This window comes from Brachycentrus maculatus, unplaced genomic scaffold (assembly GCF_059751285.1).
Source record: "Brachycentrus maculatus isolate JH-2025_06_01 unplaced genomic scaffold, ASM5975128v1 h1tg000561l, whole genome shotgun sequence".
Taxonomy (NCBI): Eukaryota; Metazoa; Arthropoda; class Insecta; order Trichoptera; family Brachycentridae; genus Brachycentrus; species Brachycentrus maculatus.
In genome coordinates, this window is record NW_028281304.1 from 132,037 (window position 1) to 150,762 (window position 18,726).

Sequence of the window (18,726 nt, forward strand, 5' to 3'; positions counted from 1 at the left end):
CGTCGTTCTCAACAATTGAACATTTCGGAGACATCATTGAGACGAATTTTGCATAAAGACCTTGGTATGACGCCATACAAAGTCCAATTGGTTCAGGAGTTGAAGCCAACTGACCATCCAATGCGTTTTCGCTTCGCTGAGTGGGCCTGCGATCGACTTACAGAAGATGCCGATTTTGCCAAAAAAATCATCTTTTCGGATGAAGCTCATTTTGATCTTGGCGGGTATGTAAACAAGCAAAATTGTCGTATTTGGGGCACAAAAAACCCGCACGCATACATTGAAAAGCCGGTACACCCAAAACGAGTCACTGTTTGGTGCGGATTTTGGTCCAGAGGCATAATTGGGCCATTTTTCTTTGAAAATGAGCAAGGAGTGGCCGTTACAGTCAATGGCGATCGTTATCGGGCCATGTTGAACGGATTTTTGTTCACAAAAATTGAAGAGGAGGATATTGGCAACATTTGGTTTCAACAGGACGGCGCTACGTGCCACACAGCCGACGCTACGAAGTTTTTTTTTTATAGCATTTTCAAAAAAAAAAAGTTATTTGGCGGACCCTTTACAATATTTACATTTTAAAATGTCTCAACAATTTTGTTTTACCCGCGTTTGAGGGAACATAACACAACAATCATGGAAAGTGCAAAGCAAATGTCGATTGCGATAAAATCCAAAATAATCACACTGTCGCAACAAAACATATCTAATTGTAAAATATCTCGTCGAGTTGGGTATTCAGAAGGTGCAGTGAGGTTTTTATTTAAAAAATTCCAACAAACTGAATCCATAGAACGGAAAAAAGGAAGCGGATGGGGGCGCGCGACATCTGCCCGAGATGATCGCTTAATAAAAAAAATTGTTATGCGCGATCGATTTTTAACGGCACTTAAAATACACGCAGAGGTGCAGTCTACTAGCTAATCAACATTTTCAGTAAAAACAGTGTTCAGGCGGCAGCTGGAGCATGGTTTCCAAGCACGAAGTCCCGCAAAGAAACCATTACTGACGAACAAAATGCAGAAGGCTAGACTAGATTGGGCGAAGGAGCACCAGAATTGGACCTTGGAGGATTGGCAAAATGTTATTTTCTCCGATGAATTAAAATTCAACCTTTTTGGTCCAGACGGCATAAAGATAGTTCGACTAAAACTTGGGGAAAAATACCATCCGTCGTGCGTCCCTCGAACCGTTAAACATTCACCCTACGTCATGATTTGGGGGTGCATGACAGCGTACGGTTTGGGACCTCTAAATTTTATACAGGGTACGATGAATGCCATCCAGTACAAAAAAGTGCTGAAAAACCATCTTATTCCAACAATCGAGGACATTACGCAGTATACCGCGGACCCGATTTTTCAGGACGATTTGGCACCGTGCCATAGAGCCCGCACTGTGAGTACAAATATTTATTTTTTAATGCACTTTGTAGACCACTTGATAAATAATTTATTGTTTTTCTTACAGATCATTGAGTACAAGGATAAAATTGGCTTAAAATCGTTGACGTGGCCCGGGAATAGTCCTGATTTGAACCCGATAGAAAATTTATGGGCGATTATGAAAAAAAAAGTTGGGAAAAAAAAATAAAAAAACATTGAGGAATTTAAAAAAAACTCGATTCAAGTTTAGGAAGAAGAAATAAGATCAGAAATTTAAGATTCGCTTTACGCTTCGTTAAATAATAGAATTTTACATGTTATAAAAAATAAAGGTGAATTCACTAAGTATTAAATATTTTTAAATGTTATAAATATGTTTAAATGTAAAATACATTAATTTAAAATAAAGCGATTAGAACCTTCTTCTTAAATATGAATAAAAAAATTACATGTCTTTTATTACTCCATCACAAACACTCGACCATAAATGAACCGTTATGGGTCTCTAAGGTTCGGATAATCTGATACCTGGTATATAATGGCAATTTCTAAGTACAATTCATGAGTAAGATCTTTCATTTTAAACTTGAAGTAACGAGTAGTCATCACATATGTTAAACAATACAAAAAAAAACTAATTAAATATCAAGAATAATTCATTATGTGTCAATTTTAGTTTTTTTGAGGACTCGTAAATTTTTTTGTCCAGGGGTGTATATATATATATATATATATATATATATATAAATATATATATATTTATTTATATATATATATATATATATATATATATATATATATATATATATATATATATATATATATATATATATATATATATATATATATATATATATATATATATATATATATATATATATATATATATATATATATATATATATATATATATATATATATATATATATATATATATATATATATATATATATATATATATATATATATATATATATATATATATATATATATATATATATATATATATATATATATATATATATATATATATATATATATATATATATATATATATATATATATATATATATATATATATATAAATATATTATATTTTTTTAATTTTTCATGTTTTTTACATGTTTTCTTTCTACTACGGTTATTTTAAAACTGTTCGGAAATAATTCTGAAAATACTACATTGAACATATTTTATTTTCCTCTACAGGATTTTTTACTCATCTAACTTAAACTAACTAACTTTCTTACTTTCTAGCATCATGCAAAGTTTTCCTCGGCCTTTCTCTGCTTCTGTTTCCAGTAAAAAAATACCGTTGTGTCAAGGTAGACGACTCCCGGGCAGACTACCAAGAGATGGATTGATAGTAGGAGTCGACATCGCAGGAGGGCAATCCCTCTAAAAAACAGACCACAAGGCCTACGCCAAGATGAAGAAGAAGAAGTTCTTTCATTATTCATTCGTTCCAGATGTCCGAACCTCCTCTCTTACTTTTGTCGATAGTGCTTAACATCCAATTATCGGTCCAATATCTCAGCCTCGCATTCTTGCCATATTTCACCGTTCAAACGTTAATCATCCATCGCAATTAATCATCAACACATGAAGGAAAGGCGATCAGCCTAGGTACCAGTCCAGGGTAATATTGAATAAATATTAGAGTGAAAAAAATCACATATCGATGTCATACAGGAGAATGTGACCAAGTGCATTTTTTACAAAAACGTGATCATTGACTATTTGATATCTTACTAGCTTGATATTACCCTGAAAAAAATCCAAAAGTATTTTAAACGTGGAAGTATAATATATTGACTTGTTAAAAATGACTAACTGCATTGATGTTTATTTTCTTGTCGAGCAAAAGTAAATTAAATAGCCCTCCTGAACGTTTTACGTTTTGTTAGTTGGTCACTTTCTCCTGCACGACTACGATATATTTATTTTGACCCCTCTGAGAATCGAACGCGGGACCTTCAGCACGGTAGCCAAACGTGTTTACCAGTACACTACAGGGGCCGAAAATTACAGGTAATGACTGTATTTTATATGATATTTCATACTGTATTTTTTATGGGGAAGAGGTGATGAATATTAGCACACATACAAATTGGTTTGGCGTTCTATTCTCTCTACCTACCCCTGCGGGGAAGTGATGTGAGAATTGGTTGGGTAGTTAGTTATATGATATAGAATTATAAATTCGTATACTTTCTATGCATCTGTTCAACACGCACATGGAATAAATTGATTTTTTCGAAAAGTTTCCACGATGGGATTTAAAATAGTTTCTTTAAATGAATAAATTTTCAGAAACATTCATCATTCATTTATTTATAAAATGTTCAATTATTGCCATCTATGGGATTCCCTTCAAATTAAAAACACAAATGATGTCAAAGCTATGCACCATTTATCCAAGATATAAACCTATCTTTAAGTTATACGACGTATTTGTTTTCCACTAATAGATCTTCGCTAACCTTTATTAAATTTGAAAAGTTTGAAGTTATTTCTTATACAAACAAATTAACGTAAAAAGGAATTTATAAAAAAAATACAAAAAACAATTACTTGAATCACTAGAACTTCACTAGAGACATCTATTGGTGAGATGAAAAGAAGCTTTTTATTGAGCAGGAACTCTTTTATTAGTATGTGTAATTATTTTACTAATCTAATTAATTTTACTTACTTAAGTATGACTTCTTTCTTTAAATATCGGTATTTTTAAGCGAATATTTGCCAACACAGAATTCATTCCACCGGAGACCACCGGAGAGGTCACATATCTATTCACGCCCGACTTTTATCAAATAATGTATAATGGTTATGTTTTGTTGAATGATAATTTTAGAACACATACATACACAGAAAAAATATTTTTTAATATATTTTTTAACCTCTAAATAACCCTTTTCTTTTCAAAACCATATAATTTTTTCGAACAAAAACTTTTTTTAATGCAAAAACGGTGTTTAAAAAAATTAATTACGTAAAATGTTTACAGGATTAAGAGAAAATTATGTTGCGACTTAACGACTGCTGGGCCTTAAAGTTACCGAAAAAATAATTGATGAATATTTATTTTTTACCCAGGCCTATGTTAGTATTCTAAACAGAGTTTAAAATTTTAGCTTTGTTATACTTATACACAGATAAACATAATTCTTAAGCAGTTGTGTTTTCATTTTATCAAAAGGTTAATGCTACCTACCCGCTATGTTTTTTTTTTTACCCCAAGTCTGTGCTGGAATTCTATAATAAATTTATATAATATATATTTCGTAGAAAAAAAAACTCAAACTTTGATTCTTTTTGGTGACAAACAAATCTATTATTTTCTTTCGGTAACTTGTAATTACTGATACTAGCGGTATCAAAATAACAAATTTATTAGAAATAAAGGAAAAAAAAACTAAAATTACAGTCATCCACAATACCTAGTTAACTTAAATTTTCCAGTTCATTTATGTAATTACGATTAGTTTCGAGAATGATGTAGTCATCAAGTGAAATTTTGTATTTGTATTTTCTGATACAAACTGATTTTGTATTTTCACATGTTGATGAGAACATCTATAGTTCTCGAAACTAGCCGTGTTTACACTAAATAACCCATATAATGGTTTTATACAATGTTTTGTTTATTTGATTTTTGAATCATCATGCTTTTCAATAAAGTTAATGCCAAATCAATGAGTAAAACGAAATTATCTCTTTAAATTTTTATTATTATTCTCGAATCAATATGTATAAAGGTCCAGTATTCGTTTGGTCGCATCTTTATTTTCTCTAAATTCAGGTAACATTTTCTAATTATTATTATTTTCTTCGAAATAATTATATGGTTTTGAAAAGAAAAGAGTTTTATATATATATATATATATATATATATATATATATATATATATATATATATATATATATATATATATATATATATATATATATATATATATATATATATATATATATATATATATATAAATAAAGAAGTTATTTTCTCTTCATTTAAATAATTCCATATTCAGACATGGGTTTTAAAATTTATTTAAATCGGATATCTTGAACCAACGTGTTTTTGCATAACGAATTTGAACGAAAACTTTATTTGTAATAAATATATTTATATATTCGCAAACATATATACGTATATATATATATATATATATATATATATATATATATATATATATATATATATATATATATATATATATATATATTATATATATATATAAATATATATATATATATATATATATATATATATATATATATATATATATATATACAAATATATATATATATATATATATATATATATATATATATATATATATATATATATATATATATATATATATATATATATATATATATATATATATATATATATATATATATATATATATATATATATATATATATATATATATATATATATGTATATATATATATAAATATATATATATATATATATATATATATATATATATATATATATATATATATATATATATATATATATATAAATTTAAAAAATATATTTTTATATGATACTATATCTGTGAGCCTAAGCGGTTCATTATTAGAAGTAGGCATCAAATTGTAGTAGAGTGGGCTCGAACCGAGAATCACGAGCGACACTAACCACGAGACCACAACCCGACACATAATATATACATTATTTTCACACTATATTTCAATTAGAATCTTTTATAGTCCTTTTGGTTCCGTTATTTAAAAAGGCCATCAATTTTCGATGGAGTGGATTCGAACCCAGAAACTCTGATTTTGAATCCACGACATTAACTAACTACGAAACTAAAACCCGACATAAATGCTCATGTTAACAATGTCAACATAATCAACATAATAGTGAAAACATGTATTTCACCTATACTTCTGTCATAGCATAACTTCTGGCATACCATAACCAAGTTATATTAACAAAAGTCCTTAAATTTATGTCAACTTAAGATTACCCATATCCATTTTGACGAATATTTTTAGTCATAATCAAAATTTTTTACCAGAATTTCACTTAAAAATACCACTTTAATTTAGAATACATTGTGACATGTGCTTCGATGCATTTTCAAACATGATTTTTCTACACCTTTAGCAATAGTTCTTGCATATTTTAGATTTTTGTATGTATTCGATGTATACGCTTTATTTTTTTTAGTTTGTAATGTTTATGTATATTGAAAATAAATTAATCGAATTGAATTGAAATCGTGATGCGCAATGCATCGGAACACGTGTCACGATAGATTTTCCGAAATGGTGGTATTTGTTAGGCGAAATTTAAATTAAAAATAGGTAAATTTTTAAAAAATCTTTATACTTGTTTGATATATTTTGTTATTTTTTTCTCGACATTTTAGGTCCATTTGTTCACATATCCGGGTTCCATAAATTTTAGCAGGATGGTTGTAGTAAATCACGGTGAGAATGAGGTAGAATGGTGAATGTTGCACTTGTACAAGGTGATCACTTAAATCACCCTAAAACGGATCGTAAGCCCTGTAAATACCTAGATTTCCATATACTCCTTCTTCTATGTTGAGATGCTAACTTTTTTTCTTTGATATCATCCAAGCAACGAAAATATCAATTTTATATGTATGTATGTTTTACTTACGGTATGTATTGTATATGCATTTACCAGAGTTTATAGATATATCATTTGAATTATCCCTGTAAAGTTTTAAATCTTATTGTATTTTTATAAATTATTCAAACAAACAAATTAATATAAAAATCTTTTATTCAAGTTTAACATAAATAGGTTTTTGGTAAATTATCATATCACAGATAGCAATCGCCAGTAACAAACTTAATATAAGGAGACATATTTAACATAATATAATATAATTAGTACAAATATTTCCTTTAAATGAAAAAAAATATTGACAATAAAATACACTGTCCATTTTTTCGTCAAGATAAAATGACACGAACAAAAATCTATGTTTTCATGCGACTTATTGAGATACTTCTAAAACTAGAAAACAAATTAATACACATAAAAAGGATATTACGTCAATGACACGGTTCAATTTTTTGTCAATATAATATGACATGAGCAATAATCGAAGTTTTCACGAGCGTCTCGACAAAATGAACTTATCAAGATACTAACTTCTATCGCATGACATTTCAACTCGGTTGACACTTTGCAGCGATTTATTCGCTTGATTTAAAACAATTTATGTCGCTTCCGGATTGTCGCGAGTAATCAGGAACACGCTCTATCCGGTTTATATAAAACGATAGATTCGAACTGCATCACAGGACGAATCAGGAACATCACAGCTTGGCACAGACTAAGGAACATCTGATTCGGTTATCCGCGAGATCACATAGGCGCTCGGCACTCTTCGCCTTGGGTTGTTTCAGGTCTTGATCGCGTAGAGGAATGACTGCTTGATATGTCCGCCAGACTTGGCCGAATCGCTGGAAGACGAAGACCGAGAACTGTTCTGCCTCTCCAGCTTGTCCTTGGGTAGCCACTTCTTCTTGGAGGTTCCGAAGTCGGGCTTCAGGAACTTGTCGATGACTTGACGGATGGTGGAGTGCTTCCTCTCAAACGGATTAGGATACATGGTGATTTTTTCCCCTTTTTACGTTAATTTTAATAATAATTCCGCACTCGATTAAAGCTTTACTGATTGATAATAATAACGCGTGGTCAATTACAATAATAATGTTATCGGGTCTCGGCTGATAAAACACGGCGACTTGTCTCGCTTTGAACTAAACGCGTGTACTATCTTTCCCGACTGTCTGGTTTGTGAAGAGCCAATTTGAGCGCCGACGCTTATATAGCCGAGACGAAGATGACTGACGTCACAGCAGTGTGGTTTTTAATGCATTTAGGAATTATAACTCGCCGTACTTACGCATTAGCTTCGGGCTCGGGTTTATACGCGGGACCTGGCCAGTTCCGTTGCGTTCCAGTTGACAATACTAATAATACATGTAAATAAATACCGGATCAACTTGACCACGTTCATGAATCACGGCGAGTTCCTATTTTTGTTCGTCTTCTTTAGGTAACAGGAGGTGAACATTACTTCAACGCATTTGACCTTTCAGGAAATCAAGAATCTAGTATCAAGTATGTACACATACTTTAGTATTTTTTTACAAAAAACGTTATTTATATAAGCATATAACCACTCACCGAGATTTTTCGTCTACCGTTTTCGAGACGTACCCGTCCCTTCGTCAGGACAATCATTACAACAGCATGCAAACAATACCATACGTCACAACGATAACACTATTTATTATATTTTACAGTTTACAATTTTACGTTCAACAGTTACATAAATACATTTATCTTCATGAGTAACAAAATATCCGGTATTTGTAACATTCAAGTTACAAAATTTCACATATGTAATTTGATATAATACCTGTAAGAGGGACGGCAGGGAGGAAAAGGTTATAACTACATAAAATGTTGATCACATGCGATTTTGGTCAACCCAAGGACCAACATACACTAGAGGTTGCAGAACAAACATGCACTACTATGTACACATACTTGATATTACGAGTACTAATATATTATTGGTAATGTAACTTGTTTTTTTAGATACTTGGTAATATAATATAATTTGCTTTAGTGATGATGGCGAAAAATTTCTTTTTATACACCTTTCCATAGAGAAACCAAATACCTACCTATTTTACTGACGTCTTTAATTTTTTGCACACTTAGTGTTGACATTGTCGCCATACAAATTACACGAATACAAGTATCATCGATCGTGAAAAAAAACTTTCATCATTTTGGTAAATACATAATATAAACAGGCAAATATTTAGCTTGAAAAGTTTCATTTGATGGTAATTAATCATTATCCTAGATAGATTAAGAATATAATAATATATAATAATATAAGAACATACTAATATAAGAGTTTCTGCTTAATAAAAAGCTTCTTTACATCTCATCAATAGATGTCTCTAGTGAAGTTCTAGTGATTCAAGAACAAGGTTTCTAAATTGGTTCATATATATATATATAGAACTTCCAAGAATTTGAGTAGTGTGGTTGTCAATAATGGGTAGAATTGGTGAATGTTACACGTGTGTAAAGTGATCACTTAAACCAGCCGATGACGGTCGTCAGCCCCGTAAATGCCCAGACTCCCATATACTTCTTCATCTTTGATGAGATGTCCAAAAATAATAGATAAAGAATAATATGGAAGGATGGGCATTTACGGGGCTTGTGTCCGTCATAGGATGGTTTAAGTGATCACTTTACACACGTATCACATTTACTAATTCTACCCATGATTGACAACCTCACTACTCAAATTCTTAAAACATTTAAATACATTGATTAAATTCAAACCTAGTGTTTTCACTAGAATTTTACTAGATACATCTATTGGTGAGATGAAAAAAGCTTTTCATTGAGCAGAAACTCTTTCATTTGTATGTGAGGTCCGAATCCTGGATTATAATCACACACATGAGAAATGGTACAAAATATCCTTTTTATTAGATTTAAGTTTTGTACTGACATTTCTTGGTAGGACTGCATTTTATATAATAAAATAGCAAGTTTGTAATTATTTCCACATTAATTTTATTTGACCAGCAACCGGATTTCGTCGACATTATTAGACTGGTCTGATGATGTCGGTTACGACATTTTATTATATATCCTTTTAATTGTATTATTTCAGCTTATAATTTGACCAGTTATTTATTTAGAACATATGAAATGTATCCAAATACTTGTTCGCAAATCTGGATTATCTCCAATTAATGGAATTATTAAAAAATAACTCCTCGATTTGTGAAGAATTATATGAACACAAAAAAAAAATACAAAATGTTGTAAGTATAGTTTTATACATACTTGTATTTTGCACATTGCATGTTTAAGCATAACGTTTTATAAAAAAAACAGCTGTAATCGCAGAAATGTTTTTTGTAAAAGGTATTGTAAAATGATTAAAGAAAACACTTGTTTTTTACCACTTGAGTTTTATTATAGACTACATGTTTCAGAAGTTAAACTTCCATCATTCAGGTCTGTATAATAACTATTATTAGTTATTATACAGACCTGAATGATGGAAGTTTAACTTTTGAAACATGTAGTCTATAATAAAACTCAAGTGGTAAAAAACAAATGTTTTCTTTAATCATTGTAACATGTCTTACCACAAAGTTAATGCCGAAACAATAAATAACAATAAATAAATAAAAACAATAAAGGTATTGTAAAGATTTGAAGAGTTATTTTTCATATTATTTTTTGACATCTCAACAAACATAAAGAAGAATATGAAGTCTGTACAGACTTCATATGCTTTTTCATATTATTTTTGACATCTCATCAAAGATGAAGAAGAATATGGAAGCCTGAGCATTTACGGGGCTGACGACCGTCATCGGCTGGTTTAAGTGATCACTTTACACACGTGTAACATTCACCAATTCTACCCATTATTGACAACCACACTACTCAAATTCTTGGAGGTTCTTTATACATGAACCAATTTAGAAACCTTGTTCTTGAATCACTAGAACTTCACTAGAGACATCTATTGGTGAGATGTAAAGAAGCTTTTTACTAAGCAGAAACTCTTATATTAGTATGTGAGGTCCAAATCCTGGATTATAATCACACACATGAGAAACGCCATACAATACCATTTTCATTTTTATTATTTAAGCTTATAATTTGACCAGATAATTTATTTACAACATTTTGAGTGTGTCCAAATACTTGTTCACAAATTCTGGACAATATGAAAATAACTCCTGTAATTGGAGATAATCCAGATTTTGTGAACAAGTATTTAGACACACTCAAAATGTTCCATATGCTTCTTCATCTTAAATTGGAGATAATCCAGATTTGTGTACTAGTATTTGGACACACTTAAAACGTTGTATCTTAGAAACATATTTATTGAGAGTAAATTACTGTGATTATCATATAAATATCCATTTATTATTTTTATTATTATATATAATTTATTTGGCGTGATAACGAGAAATGTGTCAAGACTAAATCAATAATTCTAGTTAATAAATAAATATATACATAGATCAACAGATGTTTTTTGTTTGTTTAAAAGTAATGAAATATATTATGAGCTGCAAAATTACTGTTTTAAAATGTAACATTCATAAATTATTTATCTTTCTTTTTCTTTCCTTTCTCAACCCAGATGGTGCATAGAGCACCGCGTGGTATTCACAACATTTTGAGTGTGTCTAAATACTTGTTCACAAATCTGGATAATCTCCAATCATAGGAGTTATTTCTCAAAAAAGACACAGAAGAAAATGGAAGTCTGGGCATTTACGGGGCTTACGACTGTCATACTATGACAAAATATGCAGGACCAACCTGCCAATGGTTATGCCTGTAGAAAGAGCTACCGCTATGTTGATAAATATCACATTGGATATTCATCTGTTCCATGTGTCCGAAGGAGTTTCCCGAAGCGGGATGCTTTTACGCATTTAACTAGAGTCTTCTTGCTTACTTTTTAATTTGTTTTTTTAATGTTTACGCCTTAAATGTTTGTTTGTAATGTATTTATTAATTATTGAATAAATTTAATTGAATTGAATTGAATTGAATTGAAAATAGTATGAAAAATAACTCCAATAATTAGAGATAATCCAGATTTGTGAACAAGTATTTGGCACACTCAAAATGTTGTGCTGTATGTTGACGCTTATTTATTTATTTATTTATTTATTGAACGGCTGAAGCCTTTAAGATAATACATATACACAGTATCTAATATAAAAATACACTGATGAATACACTAATAGAGAAACAAAAAGTCTTATAACAAATAGTCTTATAACATAAAATCATAATAAAATTACAAATAGTAAGCACTGGTAAATACGTGTCCTTGAAACACTATCAGCGAGCAGCAAGAGAGAGTGAAACACAACGTTTAAATTTATCCATTATAACATGGAGAAGAAATTCTGAGAAAGTACAGATTTCAAGGAGGATAACAATATATTAAATAAATCTATACTTTCAAAAGCATTGGCTAACATGTGAAGCCGCGGAATCGGAGAGAACATGGCATAGTTTGCATTATGTACAAATTCTTCGAATACAGATTTTTGCCTAGTACCTCTTAGACGCACGCTAAGCTTTATTTGATTTAAGTGATAAGGATTTTATACTTGAACTTCCACAGGCGCAGTTCACTTTATCATCGAAGCGGGTAACTACGGACTTCAATGGTTACGCAATGCAACCAGACGCAGACCTAGGCCTTCTCCCGAGCAGCATTGACGCAGTGTCTTTGAACTTGAACCGCCATAACTTGTATACGCGATTGCGAACCATACCGGATCAACTAATGACGTTTCGTAAGAAGACGTACAAAGCCTAACAGACGTTGCAATCACCTTATGGATATATTAACCTGCCCTGGAGTGAGTTTCTGGGGACAAAACTGTAGCTATGGAGTGAGTTTTTTTGTTTTTTTTTTTTCTTTTTATAATTTAATATTACAACGAAGGTGTCGGGTTGTGGTCCCGTGGTTAGTATCGCAGACTCTCAAGTCAGGGTTTCTCGGTTCGAATCCACTCTACCACAATTTGATACCTATTTTTAATAATGAGCCGCTAAGGCTCACAGAAATAGTATGAAATAGAAATATATGTGTAAATAACAAAAATACAAATATTTATGTGTAATTAACAAACAATATGGGAGACGAACACTTCAATATATCGTTCCAAACATTTTTGGTTGTCGACGGAGGTTAGAGGTCAAAATAAAATATGGAACAAAGGCCAAATAAATGAATAGGTAAATGATCAAGAGTAAATTCTAAGAAAATTATAAAAAAGTTATTATTTATATGTTTTTTCTCTTTTTTGTGTGTATATTAGATATAAGCCGTGGTATGGGTTTTTAGTATTATTTTGTATGTACCTAAATTGTATGATAATAATAATCTTTCTGTTATCATACATTCATGATGTAAGTTCAACATCTATTGTTCTATCAACGTAATTGGTAATGACAGAGAAGTCAATTAAAAGCGTAATGGAACAATCTTTTAATTGTCGCATTTATACGACTCTTCAGGAAAATATTAAATAAAATAAAAAAATCTTGGAAATATTCACTACGTCACATCAATTTGTCAAAATATGTATTTTATGGTTTATATATATATATATATATATACCATACTGAAGGTTCCGGGTTCAATTCCTAGGGGGCTGGGGTTCAAATAAAAATCAGTAATTGTTTCACTCTATTATTTATTCAATATTACCCTGGACTGCTGATACCTGAAGCGGAGGGCGGTTATCCTTCCTTCATGTGTTAACGCTGCGTTTATATGATGCAGTGCCCTATGCACTTTGCCTATACACACACACATATATATATATATATATATATATATATATATATATATATATATATATATATATAATAGGGTAGACTGGGTACGGTTGAAACAAAGGACGGTTGAAACAGAGCAAATATCTTGCAAACCGTATGTGGTAGGGTGAAGGGTCCAAGGGACGAACAAAGCGGACAACAAGTTCAAACACGAATATCAGTGTTGCATCGCTCGCCGCACGGTGCAGTTGCTTGTAGGAGGCCCTATTGTATTTTGATAACCAAAAGTAAGTATTTTTGTTCTAAGAATTTTCATTTTATTACGGTTTCTATTGAAACGATATTATTGAGTATGATTTCGTGTTTGAAATGAAGCTTGTAGAACACGATATAGTGATTAGTTTAAATGTGCCATTATTGTTAACATTACTATTTTCTGTTTTCCACCTAAAGGAGGGGTTGGGGACGGTTGAAACATTTTTTGTGGGTACGGTTGAAACAACATATTTTTTCAGTTTTCCTGTTTTCTAGATGCCGAGAGTGCGCGCAAGAAAGACTTCGAGAGGGGAGGTCGACTTGTCGAGGTATACATACGCTTATGAGGAGGTTAAAGCAGGAGATTCACTGCGAAAAGCGGCGGAAAAGCATGGATTAAACCACTGTTCGCTTATTAGATATATACGAAAGCGAGATGCATCTGGTGAAGAAGAAAATGGCATATGAACCCCACAACGAAGTTTTTAATAAAGAGCAGGAGCAGGAGCTTGCAAAATACTTGCTACTAAAAAAACAGAGAAAGATGAGATAAGAAAGGAGCATGAAATAAGGTTGAAATGGATGAAAACTAAGTAAGTCAAGAAAAGATTGGATGGAGGAAAAAGTAGAAGGATCGTTAAAGGATCATAATACGCAACAGGAATCATCATCAAAAGAGGACGAGTGCTATTGTCTTGTTTGTCTGTCACTGTATTCAGAGAGCAGATCCGGTGAAAAGTGGATACAGTGCACCACTTGTAAACTGTGGGCTCAAGAAGACTGCACAAAAGGTGGTCCTAGCCACAATTGCGACTCGGAATGATCCCAAAGCTAGATTTTCACTTGATTTATGACTAATCAAAATGAAAGAAGTGTTTCCTTTTAGTTTATTCACAGATTATTTTCGTTCAATTTGTTTTTTTTTTAAATGCCATTGTTTTTAGTTGTTTTTGTTCATTACATATCTGTAGACTGATTAATATTGTCATGCGGTGCCATAATTATTTATAAAACAAAAATAAATAATGAATAAAACGTCTTACAATATTAAATATTGATTTATTTGCGTGTGTTTCAACTGACCCCAATCACTGTTTCAACTGCCCCTGGTATGGGGACGGTTGAAACAAATCGGATGTATTTTTTAAATTTGATCTGCCACTAAAAATAACACACCGGGTACTGAAATAATACTTCCCATTAGTAGACAGAAACATGCTCTTGTATTTAATGCATCTTCATCATCGCTTGACTTGTAAAGAGCAATACTATGGACAATATAAGCAAAATTGTTTCAACCGTACCCAGTCTACCCTATATATATATATATATATATATATATATATATATATATATATATATATATATATATATATATATATATATATATATATATATATATATATATATATATATATATATATATATATATATATATATATATATATATATATATATATATATATATATATATATAATATATATATATATATATATATATATATATATATATATATATATATATATATATATATATATATATATATATATATATATATATATATATATATATATATATATATATATATATATATATATATATAAATATATATATATATATAAATATATATATATATATATATATATATATATATATATATATATATATATATATATATATATATATATATATATATATATAATATATATATATATATATATATATATATATATATATATATAAATATATGTATATTTATATATATATATATATATATATATATATATATATATATATATATATATATATATATATATATATATATATATATATATATATTTATATATACATATATTTTTTTTAATCCTTTACCGCACCCCAATGGTGCATAGGCACTGCTTCATATAAATGCAGTGTTATCTCGATCGATTACACATGAAGAAAAGGTGATCAGCCCTCCACTTCAGGTACCAGTCCAGTGTAATATTGAATAGATATTAGAGTGAAAAAATCACTTACATTTATTAAACCCCCCTGGGAATCGAACCCGGGACCTCCAGAACGGTAGCCGAGCATGCTGACCATTACACTACGGAGGCGGACATTATATATAAATATATATATATATATATATATATATATATATATATATATATATATATATATATATATATATATATATATATATGTATATATATATATATATATATATATATATATATATATATATATATATATATATATATATATATAAATATATATATATATATATATATATATATATATATATATATATATATGTATATATATATATATATATATATATATATATATATATATATATATATATATATATATATATATATATATATATATATATATATATATATATATATATTATATATATATAAATATATACATATTTATATATATATATATATATATATATATATATATATATATATATATATATATATATATATATATATATATATATATATATATATATATATATATATATATATATATATATATATATATTTACATATATATATATATATATATATATATATATATATATATATATATATATATATATATATATATATATATATATATATATATATATATATATATATATATATATATATATATATATATATATATATATATATATATATATATATATATATATATATATATATATATAGATATAAATATAAATATATATTTACAGTCAGTTGATCTACATTTAATGAAGAACATTTTAATGACCCTTTATTTAACACTTAAATTTTCCCTAAAAATACTAAGATATGCGATTATTACACATTTTCTTACATGTCGAGGGAATCCCAAAATGTAATTGTTCTTTTTCGTTATCTATAGTATATTTAGAGAAAATAATACATATCTTTTCAAGGAATATTACTATGCCGTTGGATACTGTAAAACGTATTATACAGTTTAGTGTTTTTGGACATCTGAACAAAGATGAAGAATATAGGGTCTTTAGGCTGGTTTAAGTAACCACTTTACACACGTGTAACAGTCACCAATTCTACCCATGATTGCTACACTTTTAAAAATTTTGGATGTTCTATATGTATGATCAAATTTCGAAATATAGTGCTTGAATCACTAGAATTTCGCAAGAGACATCTATCTGTGAGATGAAAAAAACTTTCAGTTGAGCAGAAACTCTTTCATTTGTATCTTAGGTCCGAATACTGGGTTATAATCACATACATGAGAAACGCCAGAATATCCCTTTTCATTTAATTACTTTAGCTTATAATTTGACCAGTTATTTATTTATATTTATCTCTAATTATAGGAGTTATTTTTCAAATTATTTATTGACATCTCAGCATAGATGAAGACTAAGTACTTACGTAAATGCCCATTCTTCCATATTCTTCTTCATCTATGTTAAGATGTCAAAAATTAATGCGAAAAATAACTCCTGTAATTGGAGACAATCCAGATTTGTGAACAAGTATTTGGACACACTAAAAATATTGTTAACTCTATATTGCCTTTTGTAAATTTTGATGTTAAAGGGTGCATATGTAGAAGATAATAAAATATTTTTTCAAGACGATTTTTTACTACGTTTGTGCATTAATTTTCGGGGAATTTCAATCAAATATATACCTATATTGATACCAGGTTTATAAAGGTTTTCTTGCAGGTATCCCTGTTGGAAAGTCCTCACGAAAGATGACAAGGACGCCAGATTATTGTTGAAGCATTCCAGAGAGCATTAGTATTTGGACACACTAAAATGTTGTTTTATTTTATTTTTATAAGTGCATTCTTTATTGTTATTTTACATATTTTTTATGAAAAGCATTAGCCGTTAGTAATATAAAGTAATATATAAAGTAATAAAAAAAGTAAAAAAAAAATGAATGTGACCAGTTAAATGAATTATTTTACCTTATTTTTATCAATATATTTATATAAGAACAATACACATTGTATTATGATGATTTACGTTGATTTATTTGAATATAATATATTCGCGATGTATCTTTTGTACATACGTAATGTGAGACCACTTCGATGAAAACATTTATTATTTTTTTCTTTTCTCAATGCTCTGAAGTTGGCAAGTGAAGAATTTATTCAGGTAGGATTGGTACAGGAGCAACGACCCTAAATGGAGAAAGGGAGAGGTAAAAACATCCTTTTTCTGTACCTTCTTCCAAAAGGATTCTCATTAATCAATTCGTATAGTTGGTTCACGGGATACATTCACTATGACGCAAAAAAGAATTATTTCCCATTATAAAAATACCAAAAAAGGAAAAAAAATATCGTCTCCGTAGTGTAATACGCTAATGGTCATACGCTTGGCTACCGTTCTAGAGGTGCCGGGTTCGATTCCCAGGGGGAAGGGGTAAAAAAAAATATTTTTTTAAACTTTAATACTTATTCAATATTACCCTGGACTGGTACCTGAAGCAGAGGTCTGAACACCTTTTATTCATGTGTTAACAGTCAAGATAACATTGTGTTTATATGATGCAGTGCCCTATGCACCATTGGGGTGCGGATAAGAAGCCTAGTTCAGTGCCAACAAGATCTAAAAAAATTATGAATATGATTTTGACAAGGAAATCAACCTCAAATTTGTGTCTGGAATAACAAATAAATTTTTACTCTTTCTTCGTCGTAATTTCCATAGGACC

General features: G+C 29.3%; 2 long non-coding RNA genes across 2 annotated transcripts; both read left to right on the top strand.

Moving 5' to 3' along the window:
- The first annotated feature begins 8,421 nt into the window (after window positions 1–8,421).
- LOC148301457 (uncharacterized) lies at window positions 8,422–17,806 on the top strand. Its single transcript, XR_015838789.1, has 3 exons — window positions 8,422–8,517; window positions 12,608–12,881; window positions 17,724–17,806. It is a non-coding gene; the product is annotated as an uncharacterized LOC148301457 (long non-coding RNA).
- Window positions 14,008–15,080, top strand: LOC148301458 (uncharacterized). The gene is made up of 2 exons (XR_015838788.1): window positions 14,008–14,060; window positions 14,305–15,080. It is a non-coding gene; the product is annotated as an uncharacterized LOC148301458 (long non-coding RNA).
- Window positions 17,807–18,726: the final 920 nt, after the last annotated feature.